The 21,787-nt window shown below is 40.7% G+C and overlaps 2 long non-coding RNA genes across 2 annotated transcripts in view; both read right to left on the bottom strand.

The window, feature by feature from the left end:
* Positions 1–21,787, bottom strand: part of LOC139185207 (uncharacterized) — a 145,430-nt gene that overhangs the window by 6,042 nt on the left and 117,601 nt on the right. Inside the window, exon 2 of the long non-coding RNA XR_011568753.1 lies at positions 2,410–2,521. This is a non-coding gene — a long non-coding RNA (uncharacterized lncRNA). The remainder of the gene's footprint in view (positions 1–2,409; positions 2,522–21,787) is intronic.
* Positions 7,498–21,787, bottom strand: part of LOC139185206 (uncharacterized) — a 99,824-nt gene continuing 85,534 nt past the window's right edge. Inside the window, exon 2 of the long non-coding RNA XR_011568752.1 lies at positions 7,498–7,887. This is a non-coding gene — a long non-coding RNA (uncharacterized lncRNA). The remainder of the gene's footprint in view (positions 7,888–21,787) is intronic.

Below are 21,787 nucleotides of genomic sequence, written 5' to 3'. Positions count from 1 at the left end.
ACTGATTGCTGATGGACTGGTTGGATCTCCTTGTAATCCAAGGGACTCTCAAGAGTCTTGTCCAACCACAGTTCAAAAGCATCAATTCTTTGGAGCTCAGCTTTCTTTATAGTCCATCTCTCACATCCATACATGACTACTGGAAAAACCATAGCTTTGACTAGATGGACCTTCGTTGGCAAAGTAATGACTCTGCTTTTTAATATGCTGTCTAGGTTGGTCATAGCTTTTCTTACAAGGAGCAAGTGCCTTTTAATTTCATGGCTTCAGTCACCATCTGCAGTGATTTTTGGAGCCCCCCAAAATAAAGTCTGTCACTGTTTGCATTGCTTCCCCATCTATTTGCCATGAAGTGATGGGACCAGATGCCATGATCTTGGTTTTCTGAATGTTGAGCTTTAAAGTAAAGAAGACCTACAGAGGCTAATAAACACAGGAAAAGATGCTCAACATCACTCATTATTAGAGAAATGCTAATCAAAACTGCAATGAGGTATCACCTCACACCGGTCAGAATGGACAGCATCAAAAAATCTACAAACAATAAATGCTGGAAATGGTGTGGAGAAAGGGAACTTTCTTGCACTGTTGGTGGGAATGTAAATTGATGCAGTCACTATGGAGAACAGTATGGAGACTCCTTAAAAGACTAAGAATAAAACAATCATATGACCCAACAATCCCACTACTGGGCATATATCCTGAGAAAAGCATAATTGAAAGAGATCCATGTACCCAATGTTCATTGCAGCACTATTTACAATAGCTAGGACACAGAGGCAACCTAGATGTCCATCAACAGATGAATGGATAAAGAAGCTGTGGTCCATATACACAGTGGAATATTACTCAGCTGTAAAAAGAACACATTTGAGTCAGTTCTAATGAGGCAGATGAACTACAGTCCATTATACAGAGTGAAATAAATCAGAAAGAGAAAAACAAATATTGTGTGTTAACGCATGTACAGGGAGTCTAGAAGGATGGTACCAATAAACTTATCTGCAGGACAGCAATGGAGACAGACATAGAGAAAAGCCTTGTGGACACGGTTGGGGAAGGAGAGGGTGGGAAGCTTTCAGACAGCGTGTTATGCAGCGAAAGTTAACCAGGGCATCTTGCCAGAAAAAGCTTTCTGACTATCCCCACATTATATGATGAACAGGATGATGATACATGAGAGAAAATAAGCATGCCCCTTTCTAAGACCCCTATATCCTTAGGGACTTAGAATAAACATGTAATTAGCTGAAATGTTTTCTTACAGTCATCACAAAAGTGCATTTTAGAGGTAGAGGTGAGCCAGAGATTCTCTTGATTACTTGGGGTATGGGTTGGACTTTCTAGAACCACTCAAAGCCCTCCAGTATATTTCATGCTGGTCTCTCCCCCACCTCACCCGCAGCTCTACAAATTTTCTTTTAGGATAGGAAGAGCTAACTAAATACAGGGGAGACTTAAAAATCATTCATCAGAATGAAGGGAAAACTGTAACTTTTTTTAATATTTACTTTTATTGCATCTTTTAAAAATTTATGTTTTTGTTTAAAATTGTTTATACACAAAATATATTAGTATAGTACTATAGGCACACAATTTTAAAATTTATAAATGCTCAAAATAACTTTTATAGATAGCATTATAGACATCTGGAGACCCCTAGTATAGACATACCTCTAAATTTCTGTATGTCAGACTTGTCAGGACACAGAAAATGTAGCTCAGCTCTAATCCTCCTTGAAGGAAAGTCTCAGTTCCTACATCTCTCAGATCCCACCCTTCTAGGCTCCTTCACAGGAAACTTCTTCTAATGGGTCTTGGGGCTTATTCTCTAACTAATTCATTGAGCACTTGTTCTGTGCCAGAGCTAGTTCCTGGGTATATGAACAGTTCCTGGGTATACAATGAACAAAAATAGTTCCCAGGTATATAATGAACAAGTCCTAGGCTCTACCCTAAGGGAACCTGCAAGCGGTTTTAGTACTGGGGGGCTGCTATAACAGAATGCAATAGAATGGGTGGCTTATGAACAACAGGAATTTATTTCCCAAGTTCTGGAGGTGGCAGTTTCAAGATCAAGGCTCCAGAATATTCAATATCTGGTAAAGGCCTGGTTCCTGGTTCATGGATAGCTGTCTTGCTATGTCTTCACATAGCAGAAGGGCAGAGAAAAGTAAGGTCTCTGGTCACTCTTTTAAGATACTAATTCATTCATTAGGGCCCCATCCTCATGACCTCATCTAATTGTAATTACTTGCCCAAAGCCTCACCTATTAATACCATTACCTTGGAAAGTTGGGCTTCAACACATGAATTTGGGTGTCAGGGGGACACAGCACTGAATCTACAGCACAAACTCTCTCGTCACATAACCCCATGTCTCTTCCTGGGAAGAGATAATATATCCACCTCCATGAAGCAGAATCCCAGCTCTCATCCATGATCTTGAGAGGACAGAACGCTGTATGGTTGCCATAGAAAACTCAGATCCTTGTTGATGCGTTCATGAATCAGCAAACAGCTGTGGAGAGAAAAAAGAGAAAACCCCAAGGGATGTTTCCTGAAAGAGAAAGACAAAAACATTCTCCCTGCCTGACTTTGCCTCACTCCACAGCTGGCGCCAGCCTTTCCCGAGTCACAGCTGGACGAAGAAGGCAAGCAGGGGAATGCTCTAAGAGTCACAGGACAAGAAAAGACGCTATCTCCCCTCCCACCCCTTTCTTCCCTCACAGGAGGGTGATGCCAGAGGAAATCACTGGGCACCTGGCTGTACCCACAAGGTGAATACTCTTGATGGTGAGAAGAGAACTCATCCCTACATACATTTGGGCTGAAGAAAGCAATGAGTTAGTGCCATGAAGCAGGGGTGAAGGATGAGGGAGGGAGAAAGTGCCTGTTCTTTTGATGACATCAATTTTGCTGTTATGGTTGTTCAGTCGCTAAGTCATGTCCAACTCTTTATGTCCCCATGGACTGCAGCACACCAGGCTCCTCTGTCCTCCACTTTCTCCCGGAGTTGGCTCAAATTCATGTCCAGTGACTCAGTGTTGCTATCTAACCATCTCATCCTCTGCCACTCCCTTCTCCTTTTACCTTCAATTTTTCCCAGCATCAGGGTTTTTCTCAATGAGTCAGCTGTTCACATCAGGTGGCCAAAGTACTGGAGCTTCAACTTCAGCAACAGACCTTCCAATGAATACTCAGGCATCAACTTTACTCTCACTGATTTTGAAGAGTCAAATGGTTTCTAATACACTCCACCACTTTCTTCCTTCTCTTCTATACTTTTCCCCCCTACTACTTCCTTTCTTCTTTGCTGTCCCCCAAACCCAAAGCTGTGCCAGGAATGGAAGAAGGAAAAAGTATGCTTTTATAAGACGTGCTTCATGAGTGTTGATGGGAAAAGAGACAAATGATTTTTTTAAAGTTGGTATATTTGTCTTTTTATTATTGAGCTGTAACAGGGTTTTTAAAAATATTTATTTAATTGGTTGCACCAGGTCTTAGTTGCAACACCTAGGATCCTCACTGTGGCATCAAACTCCTAGGTGCTGCATGTGGGATGTAGTTCCCTGACCAGGGATTGAACCAGGGTCCCCTGCATTAGGAGCTCGACATCTTAGCCACTGGACCACCAGGGAAGTCCTGAGACAAATAACTTTATTTCATTTTCTTCCTATGGGCCAAGGGAGGTAAACAGAAGAGGAGAGGTGACTTTGTATCATGTTATTTAATGCAAGGAGATCCAACCAGTCCATTCTGAAGGAGATCAGCCCTGGGATTTCTTTGGAAGGAATGATGCTAAAGCTGAAACTCCAGTACTTGGGCCACCTCATGAGAAGAGTTGACTCATTGGAAAAGACTCTGATGCTGGGAGGGATTGGGGGCAGGAGGAGAAGGGGACGACAGAGGATGAGATGGCTGGATGGCATCACTGACTTGATGGACGTGAGTCTGAGTGAACTCCAGGAGTTGGTGATGGACAGGGAGGCCTGGCATGCTGCGATTCATGGGATCGCAAAGAGTCTGACACGACTGAGTGACTGAACTGAACTGAACTGAACTTTACATGATGGCTTTTAAGTTACAAGCTATCAAGGAGAAGAGTAAACACAACCCAAGGACTTTGTATCCTCTTTCAGGTAAAGGATTTGTGCATTTTCAGTTGATGCAGAATAGTTGCATCATGTTAGGTGGAAATATGACTTTGTCACTGTCTTCATATATTTAAAGATTAAGGAGATGTGTATGGATGCCAAGTTGAAAAAGGGAAGGCTTGTGATGGTTAGTTTTATGAGTCAGCTTGGCTGGGCCACAGTTCCCAGATATCTGGTCAAGTATTATTCTGGATGTTTCTACAAAGGTGTTTTTTGGATTAGATTACAGTTAAATTGGTGAGCTTTGAGTAAAGCAGATTACCCTCCATAATATGGGTGGGACTTGGCCAGTCCAAAAAGCTTGATAGCAAAGACCTCCCTTAAGCAAGAAGGAATTCTACCAACAAATGGCCTTTGCACATAAACTGCAGCTCTTCCTTGGAGCCTGATAGCCTATCAGATCAGATTTTGGTTTTGCCAAGCTTCATGATCCTGTGAGTCAATTCTTTAAAATCAGTCTCTATGATGTACTTGGCAAGATGCATGAACGATTTCTGATAGCTCCACACTTGTGTGAGCTGCCCTGCAGCCTGCACTGGGCTGTAGCTGCCCACCTGTCTTCATCAAAGGCTGTCTTCACCAAAGGAGACAGGACTGTAAGCCTGGAGTCTCATGGAAAGAGGATAGGATAGTTCAGTCCCCAATCCCATCTGATTGCTGCTTTGCCAGCCAAATGCTACAAATAATCTTTCAAGTAAAGTCTCTTGCTTATCTATTACAATTCTATCATATTTCAGCATTTGTTAAACCATTTCAGAATTTTTAAACAGGAATTAATAAAAACATGAAAATATTTTGGAAGACGTTGCCAACATAGAAATCGAACAAAAAGATCAACTCTCAATTTGCAGAAGTTTACAAAAAGAATAACTGAAGAACAAAAGGAATAGAATTCTTTTTTTTTTTAAGAGAAAGAAAAAACCAGAATTGTCCCCCAAAAATGTCATACCTTGAAAATCACATCAGCAGAGTCTCTGGAAAAGTAAGTATCAAAAGAAATTCTGAGACACAGCTTCTTCAACATTTTCAACTACAGGGAAAGATAAACGGACACATTCCAACCAAGAACCTTTGGGTAGTGTTCACAGGAACAAGCCCTCAGGCTGAGCTCTAGATTTCCCGCCTCTCATTAGCAATTAGTCGGAGGTGAGGGGCGTGGGGGAGAGGGGGTTTGCAGGTAGCATCTTCCCCTAAAGACTGAGTTGAAAGGTGTGACTTAAAAGAGACACATTATATCTGGTTTTGATTTTTGCAGGATGTAGCAGACTCTTTGTACTGTCTAAACTCAGCCCACAGCCTTATGCCAAGGGGACTCAAAGATGCACCATAGAATACTAAAGGTTGTAATTAGATAAAATACTAATTAGTTATTTTTATTGAAAAGAATGTATAGTAACTTCCAAATACCACCAGAAAAGTAACTGATTTTGCTTTAAATGTTGCAATCAATAAGGCCTCAAAGCAAATAAAGCAAAGTAAAAGAGAAAAAATAATGGGGGATGGAGAGGAACTCAAATTCTTTTTTTTAATTAATTAATTAATTTGGCTGCATCAGGTCTTAGGTGAGGGGTTGCAGCAGGGGCTTAGTAACCTTATTTCCCTAACCAGGGATTGAACTTGCATCCCCTGCATTGCGAGGAAGATTCTTAACCACTAGACCATCAGGGAAGCCACTCAGAGTCTTCAGAGCGGGAAAATTTAAGGAAAGTGCCAAGCTATGTAGACCTGAAAGTCAATGTTGCTTATCGTCTTAAAACGAGGTGCCCCAAACTGCAATTAATGCAGTAGTTTTGAATTAAGAATGATTTATGTGGTACCCCTGCTGCTGCACATGACTCTGCCTTTAGTAGACAAGAGACAGGACCAGATTAACATTTTAAAATGTCAAAAATAAGATGGATCCTTTCTGTTGCTTTATTTATACTCCTGGTCTCTCACTTGAGCTAATATTGAGATCAGCATGTTTCCTGAATCAGAATGGAGTGTGTGCTGGCAGTTTATCTCCGGGAGAAGGTGCCCTCAGGAAGTGTGGGCCCAGTGCTGTCATTATCACAGAAGCTGTATCTGGTTATCACCTTTAACAACCATAGCCCTTAAGATCTGAGTCCAGGATTACCAAACAACCTTGATTATAAGTAACCTCTCTTAGAGCTTTATCTCTAGCAAGATACTAAGCTGGTCACAGAACCTTATTTTTTGTTGTAAATCAAGAAATTGGCATTATGCTTTTATTTTTCTTAAGTGTGTATTTCTATGAATCCCCAATCTGCTATCTTTCTTTATTATTTTGATATAAGCCTATAATCCCTTATCTATTACTCTGAAATCCAAAAACAGTGTTGTTTTTTCCACTTGGCAGCAAAACTTGACACGAACAGATGGAAGTCTATTATAGTCTATCCTCCTCAAGAAGAATACTCATGTATTTTGCTGCAGAAATGTAATGTGTTTGATTACAAGGTATACTTCATCTGTATATATTGAGATAAAGGTTTTGTCCTTTTCCTGCATGTATTGAGATAATAGAGTGTTTGTCCTTTATGATGCTTTATTGTGAATTATACTGATGATTTCTTAATGTTAAATCTAATTTACTTGTAACATATTAGTTTTAATATCTTGCTGGATTTGGTCTCCTGATATTTCACTTAGGATTTTTACATCTATGTTCATGAGAGATTAGCCTGAAATCTACTCTTGTAATATTTCTGTCAGATTTTGAAATGAAAGTTTATGCTGGCCTTATGAAGTGGATTGGAAAGTGTTCTCTATGTTCTGGAAGAATCTGTGTAAGATTGGCATTATTTCTTCTGTAAATGTCTGGCAAAATTAAAGGGCCTGGAGTTTTCTTTGTGGGATTCAATTTTTTTATTGTTATGGAGTTATCCATAGTTTTCTGTTTCTTCTGACATAAATTTTGGTGAATTGTACTTTTTATAGGATTTTTTTCATTTCATCTAAATTTTTAATGCTATTGGCACAAAATTACTTATAGTATTTTTCTATTATCTTTCTATTATTTGCAGCATCAATAGAGATGTTTCTTTACATTTCTAGTGTTGGTTATTTGCATTCTCTCTCCTCTGTCAGTCATGTATCAGTATTATTAGCCTTTTCAGAGAACCAGATTTTGGCTTTTTTGTTCCTCTCATTATGCTTGTTTTTTATCTCATTAATTCCTTTGATTTATTCTTTTCTTTCATCTACTTCCTTTGAATTTATTTTGCTGTTCTTATAATTTCTAAAAATGGATGCTTAGTTCATTTATTTTTCAGCTGTTCTTTTTGAATAATTCATTTAAAACTAATAAATTTCCCTTTAAGAAGCTTCATTACACAAGTTTTGATATGGACTATTTTATTACCATGCAATTCCAAATATTTTCAAATGACCATTATGATTTATTCTTTAACACAAGTTATGTGGAAATGTATGCCTTAAGTTCCAAGCATATATGGATTTCTAGTTTCTAGGTTGTTCGTTGAGTTCTAGTATAACTAAACTGAAGAAAAAAATACGCTTGATACGATTTCTATCTTTTTGAGACTTGTTTTATAGTCCTTTGTTCCTGCCATATATTTTTGCCAGGCTGGGAATTATTTTCTTTCAGCTCTTTGAAGATATCTGTTCATTGTCTTCTAGCTTCTATTTCTTCTGTTGAGAAAACCAACTTGCGATTCAGATGGTAAGGAAACTGATGACATTGGACCATTTCACTCAAAAATTCATCCTGAAAATAAGAATATATATATAACTGAATCACTTTGCTGTGCAGCAGAAATGAACACAATATTGTAAATCAATTATATTTCAATTTTTTTAAAAAAGGAAAAAATGCATTGTGGTGGTGACTGACACGTGTTCTGGGTAAGAGGTATGTCTTTCCTGCTCACCATGCCTGCACCAACCCCGTTAATCAAGAACTCATGTTCCACATAACGTTATCCCAGGCCAAAAAACCCACTTTATGTCAAAGAGGGTGTGACAAGAGGCACATGACCACAGGATCTATGGGATCTACCATATGTGATGTCACCCAGAAGCTGCTCATCTAAGAAAGCATGGTAAGTGTTTTTTGAAGGCATGCTAAGGAGCCAGCATGGAGATAATGAGCTGTCTTTGAGTATGCAATGTACATTTTAAATCAATGGTCATTAAACTGATGACGTTGGATCCTAACAGATAGAACACATACATCTAAGAAGAAAGTGGGAGGAGTCTAGTTTACCATCACTCCCAGCAACTCCCTTGGGTAATTTTTACTTCTTATCCCTATGACTTTAATTTCTGCAAGTCTAGAGGTATTGTTTCCACCAAAAACTGGCTGCTCCCTAATCACTGTGTTCTCCTCATGTACACAGGTCAGCAGGCAAATAAAGAAGTTGGGACACTTAGAAGAACAATTGATCCTGCCCATCTTGAGGATATAGTTTACTGCTACTTTATAGGGGCAAAGAGAAGTATGTCTGGAACTCAGGGAACCATTGAGGCATCTCTTGGTGCTCCTGTGCCCAGACTTAACTGCAAATGGGCAATTAGTATTAACCATGCCTGACAAAGGTGTGACAACCCACCTAGGCCTGCCGAAATGCTAGCCAAGAATGAAGGGAATATAGAGTGTTGTAGGTGAATATCTTATGGCATCAGGACTAACTGCAGTTATGAGTACACAGATTGCCCAATTAACTCTCCTCTTCCAAGTGTTCCACATGAATGGTGACTAACTGCTACCTTGAAATATGTGTTGGGATAGAGTGAGCTTAAAAGAAAACTTGAGCGGATAGGAGGACAAAAGGGGTGGACTATAAAGGACAGTATTGGTGTCTTGCTCAATAAAGCATCTTTCCCTTGGTTTTCTTTTCAAGCTTTCTGTGTGTGCCCTTGGGCTAACTGTGCTTTCATTTCCAATGGTCAGCACCTATGACATTCTTTTAAGGACTGCGCTCCATCCTCATTGAGAGCTAGAGGATCTGAGTTTATATCCCGCCTTACCCTCTCCCAAAGGAAGTCCTTAATCAAAAACTGTAGGCGGCAGGTTTATGAAAGCCCAACACCATTTCTTAGGGGTGTGAATGACAATCTACACACAATCTTGAGACCTCGCAATTCCAGCACCTTTGTATCTCTTTCAATGAACTCTCTGGTCCTTTCTCTCTCCTCACCCTCTATTGATTACAGTGAAGTGTTTTTGAAGTGTTACATTTGTACTGTGAATTTGAGATGGTATTCTTGGCCTCTGTGGCATAAAAAGAGATCTAGGCATTTATAAAAGTTGATCAGCTCCTATTTATTCATCATGTAGCTGGAATGATTTTGGGAGCTAAGGCTGTCCAACTTCTCAGAGTTATGTGTTGTATGTGTTAGTCGCTCAGTTGTATCCAGCTCACGCCAACCCCATGGACTGTAGCCCGCCAGGTTCTTCTGTCCATGGATTTCTCCAGGCAAGCATACTGAAGTGGGTTGCCATTCCCTTCTCCAGGGGATCTTCCCCACTCAGGGATCCAACCTGGGTCTCCTGCATTGCTGGCAGATTCTTTACCATCTGAGCCACCAAGGAAGCCCTCTGAAAGTTACATAAGTCTGCAAAAATCATGTAACCTTTTACTGATTCATTGATGTATGGTCACCCTTGGTCCTGTAAACCATCCACACCCTATAATATCTGCAGTCTGCAACATTCACATCATACATGTTTAGCTATTTTGTATTGTCTGGATGGGCCTGAGCATCCCCATTTTCATAAAGCTCCATCAGCATTCTTGACCTGCTCCTCCAGTTGAGAGTTGCCAAAAAAGAAGGAATCTGGGCATACATAGTAAAAGACCCACCCAGAAATGGCTCCTGTGCATAATTTATTACATTTCTACCATCATCTTCAATTCTTATGTTGATTTTCTTCTTATCAAGGTATTTCTTTCTTTGGAATTATTAATGCTTGATAGCACCCCTCACCCACTTCCTTTCCTCCCCTTCCTCATCCCTACAGTTTAACATTTGCACTAAATGTTCCTGATTAAAGGTACAAATGTACCTCTCTCAGTTCCCAAATCAGATGCTAGACTCCTAGACTCCTATGGTGGTGGTTTAGTCACTAAGTCGTGTCTGACTCTTTGCAGCCCCGTGGACTATAACCCACCAGGCTTCTCTGTCCATGGGATTCTCCAGGCAAGAATACTGGAGTGGGTTGCCATTCCCTTTTCCGGGGGATCTTCCCAACCCAAGGATTGAACCAGGGTCTCCTGTATCGCAGGCAGATTCTTTACCTACTGAGCTACACGGGAAGCCAGATGCTGCTTCTGTCCAGATGTAGCCTTCCTCTAGCAGGACTTGTGTCCTCAAGAAATAAGGCGTGGCTGGGATTCAGGAAGTCTAGGGAGGGGCCTGAGCATCCCCATTTTCATAAAGCTCCACAGGCATTCTTGACCTGCTCCTCCAGTTGAGAACCGCTGCCCGAGAGACTCTGATAAGTTCCAGATTGGGTGAGAGTGTCCTTTTGCAATCAAAAGAGGTTAAGTAATACAACCAATAAACTGTGACAACTAACTTTGTGTGTCAACTTGGCTGGGCCATAGTACTCAGATATTTGGTCAAACGCCAGTCTGGATGTTTCTGGGAAGGTATTCTTTACACAAAATTAATATTTAAATCAGACTTTGAGTCAAACAGATTATCCTTCATAGTGTGGATGGGTCACATCCATCAGTTGAAGGTCTTAAGAGAAAATAGCCTGAGGGACCCCAAGGAGGAGGGAATTCTGCCTCCAGACTGTCTTGGAACTTGAGCTGTAACACAGTTCTTCCCTGGATCTTCAGCACAGATTTAAAACTTACCAACCTGCACAATGCCACAATCACTTGAGCCGATTCCTTAAAATCTCTCCTCTCCTCTCAATAGGTAGGTAGATAGATAAGTAGATTAGAGACAGAGGTTCTGTTTCTCTGGAAAGTCATAACACATGCAGTTCTTGGTTTTTCACCTACTGTTATTAGCTCCTGGAATAAATCTGACCTCTGGATGCACAGAATTGTGCCCTGAAAGAGGCTGCAGTTTCTGGATGACAGGAGACTGGCTCATTGGAATGAAACCCAAGAACTGGACCAGATGGTGGTGTTAACACTCTGATAACTGTTACCGGACAGGTTTAACATGGTGTGCAATGAATAACTTTGAAGAAATGTGCATAAATTTTTAAAAGGTACTTTATCAATAAGCGAATGTCCTGGTTTTGTCTTCTTTTTTTCTGTCTCTCTTGTCCCAAGGAGCAAAGTCCCTCTGACATTCGGGCTCATGACTCTCAATGATGAATTTCTGATACAATTAGCTTCTAACTGGTTTTCTTCAGAGTTCACAGGAACAAAAATTCTTTACAGCAAAAACCTAGTACTGAAACAAGAAAGACACCTTTTCTTGCTTTTTCCTTAAGCTTCCATGAATCTTTTTGTGTTCCTTTAGTTATGTGACACAAAAATGTATCTGAAAATGTGGCAACCTATGAATCAAAGTGAGAAACTACGCACCTTCAAGCCAGACATTTATCTTTCCTAAGAGGTGTGCATTACTTCTGCGAGTTTGTGCTTTCACTCATCTTTCTATGCCTCCTCCCACCCAATGGTGCCTCAGTTTCCCTATCCTGTCCACACTCAACAAAACACAAAGGAATACAGACCAATCTGATTGTTTCTAATGGATTCTTGGGTGAGCCATCATTTTCTAAACAAACAAGAGTCAAATGACTGCACTTTAAGTGAAGTGTTCTTTATTGAAATCTTTTGATTCATTAGCTAAGCTTGTCTGGTTTTTTCCTTCTTTTTCTTTCTGACATCTTCTTTCACTCATCCAGAATCTTGGTGAAGGCGAGAATCATTCCATTAGTGCTGATTCTTTGGCTACAGGCACTAATGCATTTCCAGAACAAGTGTCCACGAATCCTGCCTCCAACAGGCTGAAACCTGAAACTTGTCCCAAGCTTCTCAGCCTGATGGGGAGCCCCCAGGGGAAAGGCTGTTAGAAGCAAAGAAAGAACTCTTTGTCTGTAGTCTCTTGTTTCTCAGAGGTCTCCCTAAAGCATTCCCTTTAGGCAATAGCCCTTCTCCCCTCCCCCAGTGATTAAGTCATCACAAATTCCTAATCTAACTACTTGAGAGAACTTGTTTGTCAAAAATGCAAGGAAGACAAACACTCTACATTTTTTAATTCCTGCCTGAACAGGATCATAAACATTCTAATTTCTAGCCTATCTGGTTGAGTACAGTGAATCAGTGTTGAAATGATCTGAGCAGAAGCACATTTGGATGTAAATCAAGTCAGTGACTCGCTTTTCAGCCCCTCACAAGAAGAACCTGATATTCTAGGCACATGACTATTTTGATGGGGTAGTGAGGAGACTGTGACTCACGCTAAAAAGGACCATCATGTAACATCGGCATTGCTAATGGACCCCACAGGAGCTTTGGGAGTTAAGCTGCGATGCTGTGATGTCCACTGCACAACCTATCTGCAAATTGAAAACAAAGCCCTTTAAATGGGGGGTTGGATGGGAATTTTGGAAATCTAGGGTTTCGGGGCAAACAGTAATTGTTTAAGGAAAATTGAGGTAAAGTATCTCCTTCCTCTTCCCAAGGTTTAAGGTGGGGGTGGGTATTAATAGCAAAGAAATCTCTTCACAAATCTCCTCAGAAGTGCAGTATGTCTTTCTCTGTACTCTGATTCCTCTGTGTCCTTAAAACGGGTGAGAGACTTAAAAGTCATAGAACACGTTTGCATTTTCTTTGAATATTTGCATATGATCACCTGGCTTTAGAATTTCTCAATCTAGAGCATCTAGGTGTCTTGATCAAAATTTCAGTTTTAACACTCTGCTACATATACAAAATAAAAATAGAATTATAAGGAGGTAAAATGAAAGTCGCTCAGTTGTGTCCGACTATTTGTGACCCCATGGATTTTATATTCCATGGAATTGTCTAGGCCAGAATACTGGAGTGGCTAGCCTTTTCCTTCTCTAGGGGACCTTCCCAACCCAGGGATCAAACTTAGGTCTCCTGCATTGCAGGTGGATTCTTTACAAGTTGAGCCTCAAGGGAAGCCCATAAAGAGGTAAATTCAGTTCACTCACTCAGTCGTGTCCGACTCTTTGCGACCCCATGAACTGCAGCACACCAGGCCTCCCTGTCCATCACCAACTCCCAGAGTCTACTCAAACCCATGTCCATCGAGTCGGTGATGCCATCCTACCATCTCATCCTCTGTCGTCCCCTTCTCCTCCTGCCCTCAATCTTTCCCAGCATCAGGATCTTTCCCAATGAGTCAGCTCTTCGCATCAGGTGGCCAAAGTATTGGAGTTTCAGCTTCAACATCAGTCCTTCCAATGAACACCCAGGACTGATCTCCTTTAGGATGGACTGGTTGGATCTCCTTGCAGTCCAAGGGACTCTCAAGAGTCTTCTCCAACACCACAGTTCAAAACCAGCAATTCTTGGGCGTTCAGCTTTCTTTATACTCCAACTGTCACATCCATGCATGACCACTGGAAAAACCATAACCTTGACTAGATGGACCTTTGTTGGCAAAGTAATGTCTCTGCTTTTTAATATGCTGTCTAGGTTGTTCATGACTTTCCTTCCAAGGAGTAAGCGTCTTTTAATTTCATGGCTGCAATCACCATAAAGGCAAGTCTAAAAACATAAGCAGAGATACTAAAATATTTTTAGGAAACTGAAATCAAGTAGACAGTATCCATCAATACATAAAAAATATTTAGAAATAAATTTAACAAAACATGCACAAAAATGTTTATAGGACAAATTTAAACTTGATTGAAAGACATAGAACAAAAGGTGAATATAAACAGATGTTATGTTTCTGGATGAGAAACTTTAAATTATAAGGATGTCAGTTATTCCTCAAATTAATCTATGAATTCAATGGAATCTCAAATGAACTCCTGGCAGCATTTTCAGGGAACTTGACTAAACTGTTCTGGAAGGCCAGAGGGAGAGTAAAGGTGCACTAATAATTTAGACAGTTTTAAAAGAGAACACAGGCATGTGTGTATGTGAGGAAGGTCCATTAGACAAGACATAATGAAGACTCTAGAGTTTAAAACAGTGTAGTATCTGGGGAAGGCAGGGAAGATAAATTAGGAAATTGAGATTAACAGAGATACATTACTATATATAAAATAAATAATGAGGACCCACTGTATAGGACAGGGAACTATATTCAATATCTTGTAATAACCTATGTGGGTTTCCCAGGTGGCACAATGGTAAAGAATCTGCCTGCCAATGAAGGAGGTATAGGAGAAGTGGGTTCCATCCCTGGGTCGGGAAGATCTCCTGGAGTGGGAAATGGCTACCCACTCCAGTATTCTTGCCTGGGAAATCCCAAGGACAGAGAAGCCTGGCAGGCCACAGTCCATGAGGTCGCAAAGAACCAGACATGACTGAGTGGCTGAGGACACACACACAATAACCTATAATGAAAAATAATCAGAAGAATATGTGTGTGTGTGTGTGACTGAATTACTTTATTGTATACCTGAAACATTTTGAATCAATGATACTACAAAATGAAATAAAATACTGTAGTATCATCACAGGAGAAGATAAATAAATCAGTGGGATAGAATTGAGAACCCATACATAGATCCATGCACACATGGGTGAAGAGTAGAGAAGGCATCAAAACTCACCAAGGAAAGGATAAACTGTTCAGAAAATGGCTTGGAAAACTGACTCACCTTTTGGAATGAAATAAGTTTAGATCACAGTCTTATAAGTCACATGTGGCTCACAATCTATTTCTATTTCTCTCATTGGTTAAAGATTGCTCCACAGGGCATTAATTTCCCCACATGAACATCTAGCAATCTGTCTCTTGATTCCTCAGGGCAGTGGAGGAGCAGGACAGTCCTTTATCTGGGTCCAAAAGTGGTGAGCGAGGCCAGTGTCATGTTTGGCCAAAACCCAAATGGTTTCTTGGCACAAGCAGAGCATCAGAAGGCAGAAATGAGGAGCTGGAAGTGAGGTTCAACCTGGAGAATCTTGTGGCTACAGAATTGAGCACAGGCAGAGCTGAGGACCCTGGTGCAGGATAAGTTGCACCCTATTCATCAGATAGGGTGGACGAGGTATAATGCTAATGCCTAAGCTTGCTATCCACCATGGAGAAGGCAATGGCACCCCACTCCAGTACTCTTGCCTGGAAAATCCCATGGACGGAGGAGCCTGGTAGGCTGCAGTTCATGGGGTCGATAAGAGTCGGACATGACTGATCGACTTCACTTTGACTTTTCACTTTCATGCATTGGAGGAGGAAATGGCAACCCACTCCAGTGTTCTTGCCTGGAGAATCCCATGGACAGAGGAGCCTGGTGGGCTGCTGTCTATGGGGTTGCACATAGTCGGACACGACTGAAGCGACTTAGCAGCAGCAGCTATCCACCAACCGCTGGAGAAGCCACCATTCTGTAGCCCTCATGTGCTGGCAGATACCCTCCATGCAGCTGATGGGTACCCACGCAGTCTGGTGTGGGATGAGGTGAGAAGAAGCATTCCCCATGAGCAAAGGCCTAAGCCTGGACACAGTGAGACTGATCGAGTCCAGGAAGGGGTGCATAACTGGGTGTAGAATGTCTTGTGACCCTTCAGTTCCATTTAGAGCTGCACGTGCTAAACAAATCTTCACACATATGTATGAAAAAACATGTTCATGACAATATTTTTTGTAATAAAGAAAAGTTGGAAACATTTGTCCACCAATAGATGAATGTATGGGCTTCCCGGGTAGCTAGTGATAAAGAACCTGCCTGCCACTGCAGGAGACATGAGATGAAGGTTCTATCCCTGGGTCAGGAAGATCCCCTAGAGAAGGGAATGGCAACCCGCTCCAGTATTCTTGCCTGGAGAATTCCATGGACAGAGGAATCTGGCGGGCTACCATAGGGTCGAAAAGAGTTGGACATGACTGAGCGACTAACACACACACACATGCAACAGGTCTAATAAACAAATTAACCAAATGGAAATTCTAGAACTAAAAAATCAATAAGTGAACTTAAAAAAAGCTGCTGAATGCTGATGATGGTCAACTGAGAATTCTATTTTTAGTGAAAAATATCCTTCAAGAATGAAGATGAAATGAAGACATTTTCAGATGAAGGAAAACCAAGAGAATTCACAACCAGGACATCTGCTCTGAGAGAGTCCCTTTAGAGACCTTCTCTGAAGGAAGTGCTTCCGAGAGAAGAGAAGTGATACAAGAAGGAATCTTGGAACACTAGGAATGAAGTGAGGGAACAGAAATGATAAATACTGAGTAAATGTAACAGAGTGTTCTTCGCTTCAGTTCAGTTCAGTCACTCAGTCGTGTCCGACTCTTTGCAACCCCATGAATCGCAACACGCCAGGCCTCCCTGTCCATCACCAACTCCTGGAGTTCACTCAGACTCACGTCCATCGAGTCAGTGATGCCATCCAGCCATCTCATCCTCTGTCGTCCCCTTCTCCTCCTGCCCCCAATCCCTCCCAGCATCAGAGTCTTTTCCAAGGAGTCAACTCTTCACATGAGGTGGCCAAAGTATTGGAGTTTCAGCTTTAACATCAGTCTTTCCAAAGAATACCCAGGACTGATCTCCTTTAGAATGGACTGGTTGGATCTCCTTGCAGTCTAAGGGACCCTCAAGAGTCTTCTCCAACACCACAGTTCAAAACCAGCAATTCTTCAGTGTTCAGCTTTCTTCACAGTCCAACTCTCACATCTATACAAGACTACTGGAAAAACCATAGCCTTGACTAGATGGACCTTTGTTGGCAAAGTAATGTCTCTGCTTTTGAATATGCTATCTAGGTTGGTCATAACTTTCCTTCCAAGGAGTAAGCATCTTTTAATTTCATGGCTGCAATCACCATCTGCAGTGATTTTGGAGCTCAAAAAAATAAAGTCTGACACTGTTTCCCCATCTATTTCCCATGAAGTGATGGGACCAGATGCCATGATCTTTGTTTTCGGAATGTTGAGCTTTAAGCCAACTTTTTCACTCTCCTCTTTCACTTTCATCAAGAGGCTTTTGAGTTCCTCTTCACTTTCTGCCATAAGGGTGGTGTCATCTGCATATCTGAGGTTATTGATATTTCTCCCGACAATCTTGATTCCAGCTTGTGCTTCTTCCAGCCCAGCGTTTCTCATGAGTTCTCTGCATATAAGCAGGGTGACAATACACAGCCTTGACATACTCCTTTTCCTATTTGGAACCAGTCTGTTGTTCCACGTCCAGTTCTAACTGTTGCTTCCTGACCTGCATACAGGTTTCTCAGAGGCAGGTCAGATGGTCTGGTATTCCCATCTCTTTCAGAATTTTCCACTAAGTTCCTCAAAATATGTTTGATGGTCAAAAGCATAAATTATAGTCATACATAATGTATAAAGCATATGTATTATCTGATAGGATTTTAAAGTATGTACAAATAATATATAAGATAGCTATAGCAAAAAGAAGGGAGGATAAGTGGTGCTATATACTGTGGTAACTTTTCTACATCCCAATTAAGGTGGTAAAAGAATGATTCTAAGTAGAAAGTAAAAAGTGGTACATTTTATAATCCCCAGAGCAACCACTTAAAAAACTGTAAAAGGAGATGTAATGAAAATCACAATATATACATTGAAATGGAATATTTAAAAAATATTCAAATAACTCAAAAGAAGGCAGATGTGAGAAAACTAGTTTCTTCTACACACAGAACACTGATATAAAATGTGTACATTTTCAACACAAAGTAATTTTCCAGTTCTCTATGTCTACCAAATGAGTATTCTATAATTTAATTTACTTTTACACTAAACTACCTCAAGTAAGTGCAGACCCCCCGGTTAAGGCTCAGTCCCAAACTGCCTCCCACTTCAGTTGCCCATGGCAAGTCTGGGCTTCCCTTACTTCTGACCAGCCAGCTATAAATCAGGGGTTCCTACTACTCCCTCTTCAGTTTCAATAACTTTCTGCAATAACTCACAGAATTCAGAGAAGCCCTTACTTACTATTACTTTATTCTCAAAGGATACAATTCAGGAATAGTCAAAAGGAAGAGAAGCACAGGGCAAGGTGTGTGGGAGGAATGTGGAGCTTCTGAGCCCTCTTGGAGCACACCACCCTTCCAGTGACTCCACGTGGTCACTGACCTGGAAGGACTCTCTGAACCCCTTAGAGTTTTTAATGGAAATCACGTGGTGTAGGCATGAGTGATTAAATCATGGGACATCGGTGACTAAGTTGTGCTGCATGCTAAGTCGCTTCAGTCATGTCTGACTCTTTGCAACCCTATGGACTGTAGCCAGCCAGAATCTTCTGTCCCTGGGATTCTCTAGGCAAGAATACTGGAGTGGATTGCTATGTCCTCCTCCAGGAGATCTCCCCACCCAGGGATCGAACTTGCGTCTCTTACGTCTCTTGCATTGGCAGGCGGGCTCTTTACCACTAGCGCCACCTGCATCAGATGGAGTTGAAAGTTTTAACCCTCTAGTTCTGTGATTGTTCCCCTAGCAATCATCCCCAGGCTCCCAGAATCACCTCATTAGCATAAAAACAGATTTATCATGATGGAGATTCGAAGAGTTTTAGGAGCTCTGTGCCAGGAACTGGGGAAGATGACCAACTATATATTTCTTATTATATCACAATGTCACAATAATAAAGGGAAAACAGGAGCAAAACACAGAGGGAACAATCAAAAACAAAATTTTTAAATGGTATCTTGCTGTTCAGTCACTAAATTGTGTTCACCTTTGAGACCCTATGGACTGTACCTAAACCCAAACCTGCCAATAATTACATTTAAAAGAATGAGCTATATCTCTATGCTCTAGTGTAGAAAAACTTCTAGGATGTATTGTTACGTAAAAAACAAGCTACAGAACAAAGCATTCATATAAACCAGTTATGCTTTTTTATATATTCCTGTATGTTCATGTACATTTGCCTTTCTAGCCCAACATAAATGCACTAGAAAGATCTGGAAGTATATTCAAATTGAAAACAGTTCTTGAAAAGTCTCTGAGACTAGAAAGAAGAAACAGTGTCAATAACTTTTTTCTATATAATTTTTAATTTTTATGACAAGGTATTTATGTATTACTTTGTCATTAAAAATAAATGAATGGAATTAATTTTAAAAGAACATATTGTTTCGCAGTGTGCTGATGATACCATCTGGGAATTAAACATTTATAGGTCCCCTGACTCAGGAGTGTAGCCAACTGTTTTCAGCAAAGTTTGTCTGGTGAAAGTATTAGTATTTCAGTCCTTTTCCTATCTATGCTATTTATCTTCCGCTCCCATTTTTCTTCCCTTTCCCAAATTTAAACCTTTAAGTATGGAGCCCTGAAACCCTAAGAGTTATGGATCCAATCTCCCTTTTATTCACCCACTCCAATATCATTCTACTCTTCTGGAATTTAACACTTCCAAAATTTTAGATATTCCTAAGAATGGCTTTCATATAAAATATATTAAGCACCTTTTCGTTATTATTTTTAAAGTAGCTTTAAGAGAAATGTTTTTCAAATTGTAGGGCTCAATTAGTAATGGGTCATAAAACTGATACAAGTGTCTCAATTCATATTTATTTTTTAAGAAATGAAATAGAAAATATCAGAGTACACTGAAGCTGGGTGTGGGTGAAATTTGTGAAAATTTTTTTGTGTGTTCGCATGTGTGTGTAGAGGGTTGTGATGGAAAATGTACTTTCCGTGGGTTGAGGTAAGGAAGAAAGAGTAGGAAGATAAAGATTTAAAAACACTGCTGTTGCGAAAACATCTAAAAGAAATGATGCAGTATGCCTTCTTTCCTTCTTATACTTACACACGTAGTAATGTGTAAGTACTTACCCATTAAACAAACACTTGTTTAATGACTAATCCACAGATTCTTAGCTGTGTAGGCCTAGAAATGTGAAGTAACTGGAATTATAACAAATAATGCCATTCAGTCATTCATTCAATCAGTATTTATCTAGGATCTATTATGTGCTAGGCCTCAGTGAAAGAATCTTCAGGGATATCAGGAAAAAATAAAATTAACCACTTGAATGGAATAAAGAACAAAAATGAATAAGACATTTGCACAGGGATTTAAGCTGGTTTTGTAATACGCATATAACACCATGAACTGATAGCTCCCTGAGAGGACAGGGAACAACCAGCCATGCACACCCAGACCCTCTGTCTCTGGTGGGGCAGGTGGAAGGCCAGAAAGGAGTTCAGGAGCAGAGCAGGCTGCCGTGGGGGTACCACAGTCCACCTCAGTGCAGAATCCCCTTGGTGGGGATGGGAACTTTTGGGGAACCAAAAAAATATTCTCCTCACCAGGAAAGGCTTGGCTCTTGCCTACAAAACTGACTCAAAGTGTGTTAATTATAAAGGGGCTGTAAACAGTGACGACTGTAATTACAACTTTTAAGTACCAAGATTTGGGTTTTGTTGTTTTTTTTTTTCCTGTGCCAAGGGATCAAACCTGCGTCCTCTGTATTGGAAGGCAGATTTTTAACCACTGGACCACCAGGGAAGACCCAAGAAGTTTTTTTATGACTTAAATTTTAATGGTCACTATACGGCACAGGATTGGTTGCAGTGACTCTAATTTTAATGTATCCGAAAGCATTGTTCTCCCACATTTTGATTGCTTCACCTAATGAACATACTAACATAAAATTTTGTCTTCTGATAATTCGCAGTAGAGACAGTTTCAAACATTTCGTTGAAAGTCTTTGTTCATCTGCCCTTAGACTGGGGTGTGTGACTTGCTATTGTGGTTTTGATGGTATGTGTTCAATTACACATGTCAAGTTACTGATGCTGGTAATGGACTTACCTTTAATCCTGCTCCTTAAATCTGGGATGACAGCAATTATTTCCTGAAAACTTAGAAAGTCATCTGCTTTTGCAGTAAGAGCAAACAGGATTATGACCAGTTGTCCATTTGTTTTAAGGCTTTAGTACTTAAGTTGATGTTTCTTGGTAGTAGACATATACATTTTCTTTATGATAGAAGGATACGTTTCTTCTGTCTACTATTGATGTAATTTCTGTGACTATAATTTTAGACCAACCTAGACAGCATATTCAAAAGCAGAGACATTACTTTGCCAACAAAGGTTCGTCTAGTCAAGGCTATGGTTTTTCCTGCGGTCATGTATGGATGTGAGAGTTGGGCTGTAAAGAAGGCTGAGCACCGAAGAATTGATGCTTTTGAACTGCGGTGTTGGAGAAGATTCTTGAGGGTCCCTTGGACTGCAAGGACATCCCACCAGTCGATTCTGAAGGAGATCAGCCCTGGGATTTCTTTGGAAGGAATGATGCTAAAGCTGAAACTCCAGTACTTTGGCCACCTGATGCAAATAGTTGACTCATTGGAAAGGACTCTGATGCTGGGAGGGATTGGGGGCAGGAGGAGAAGGGGACGACAGAGGATGAGATGGCTGGATGGCATCACTGACTGGATGGACGTGAGTCTGAGTGAACTCCAGGAGTTGGTGATGGACAGGGAGGTCTGGCGTGCTGCGATTCATGGGGTCAAAAAGAGTTGGACATGATTGAGCGACTGATCTGATCTGATCTGATAATTTTAGAAGAGAAAA

Source organism: Bos indicus, chromosome 10, assembly GCF_029378745.1.
Source record: "Bos indicus isolate NIAB-ARS_2022 breed Sahiwal x Tharparkar chromosome 10, NIAB-ARS_B.indTharparkar_mat_pri_1.0, whole genome shotgun sequence".
Classification (NCBI taxonomy): domain Eukaryota; kingdom Metazoa; phylum Chordata; class Mammalia; order Artiodactyla; family Bovidae; genus Bos; species Bos indicus.
The sequence above is the reverse complement of the archived record's forward strand: the minus strand, read 5'-3'. Positions and strand labels throughout refer to the sequence as shown.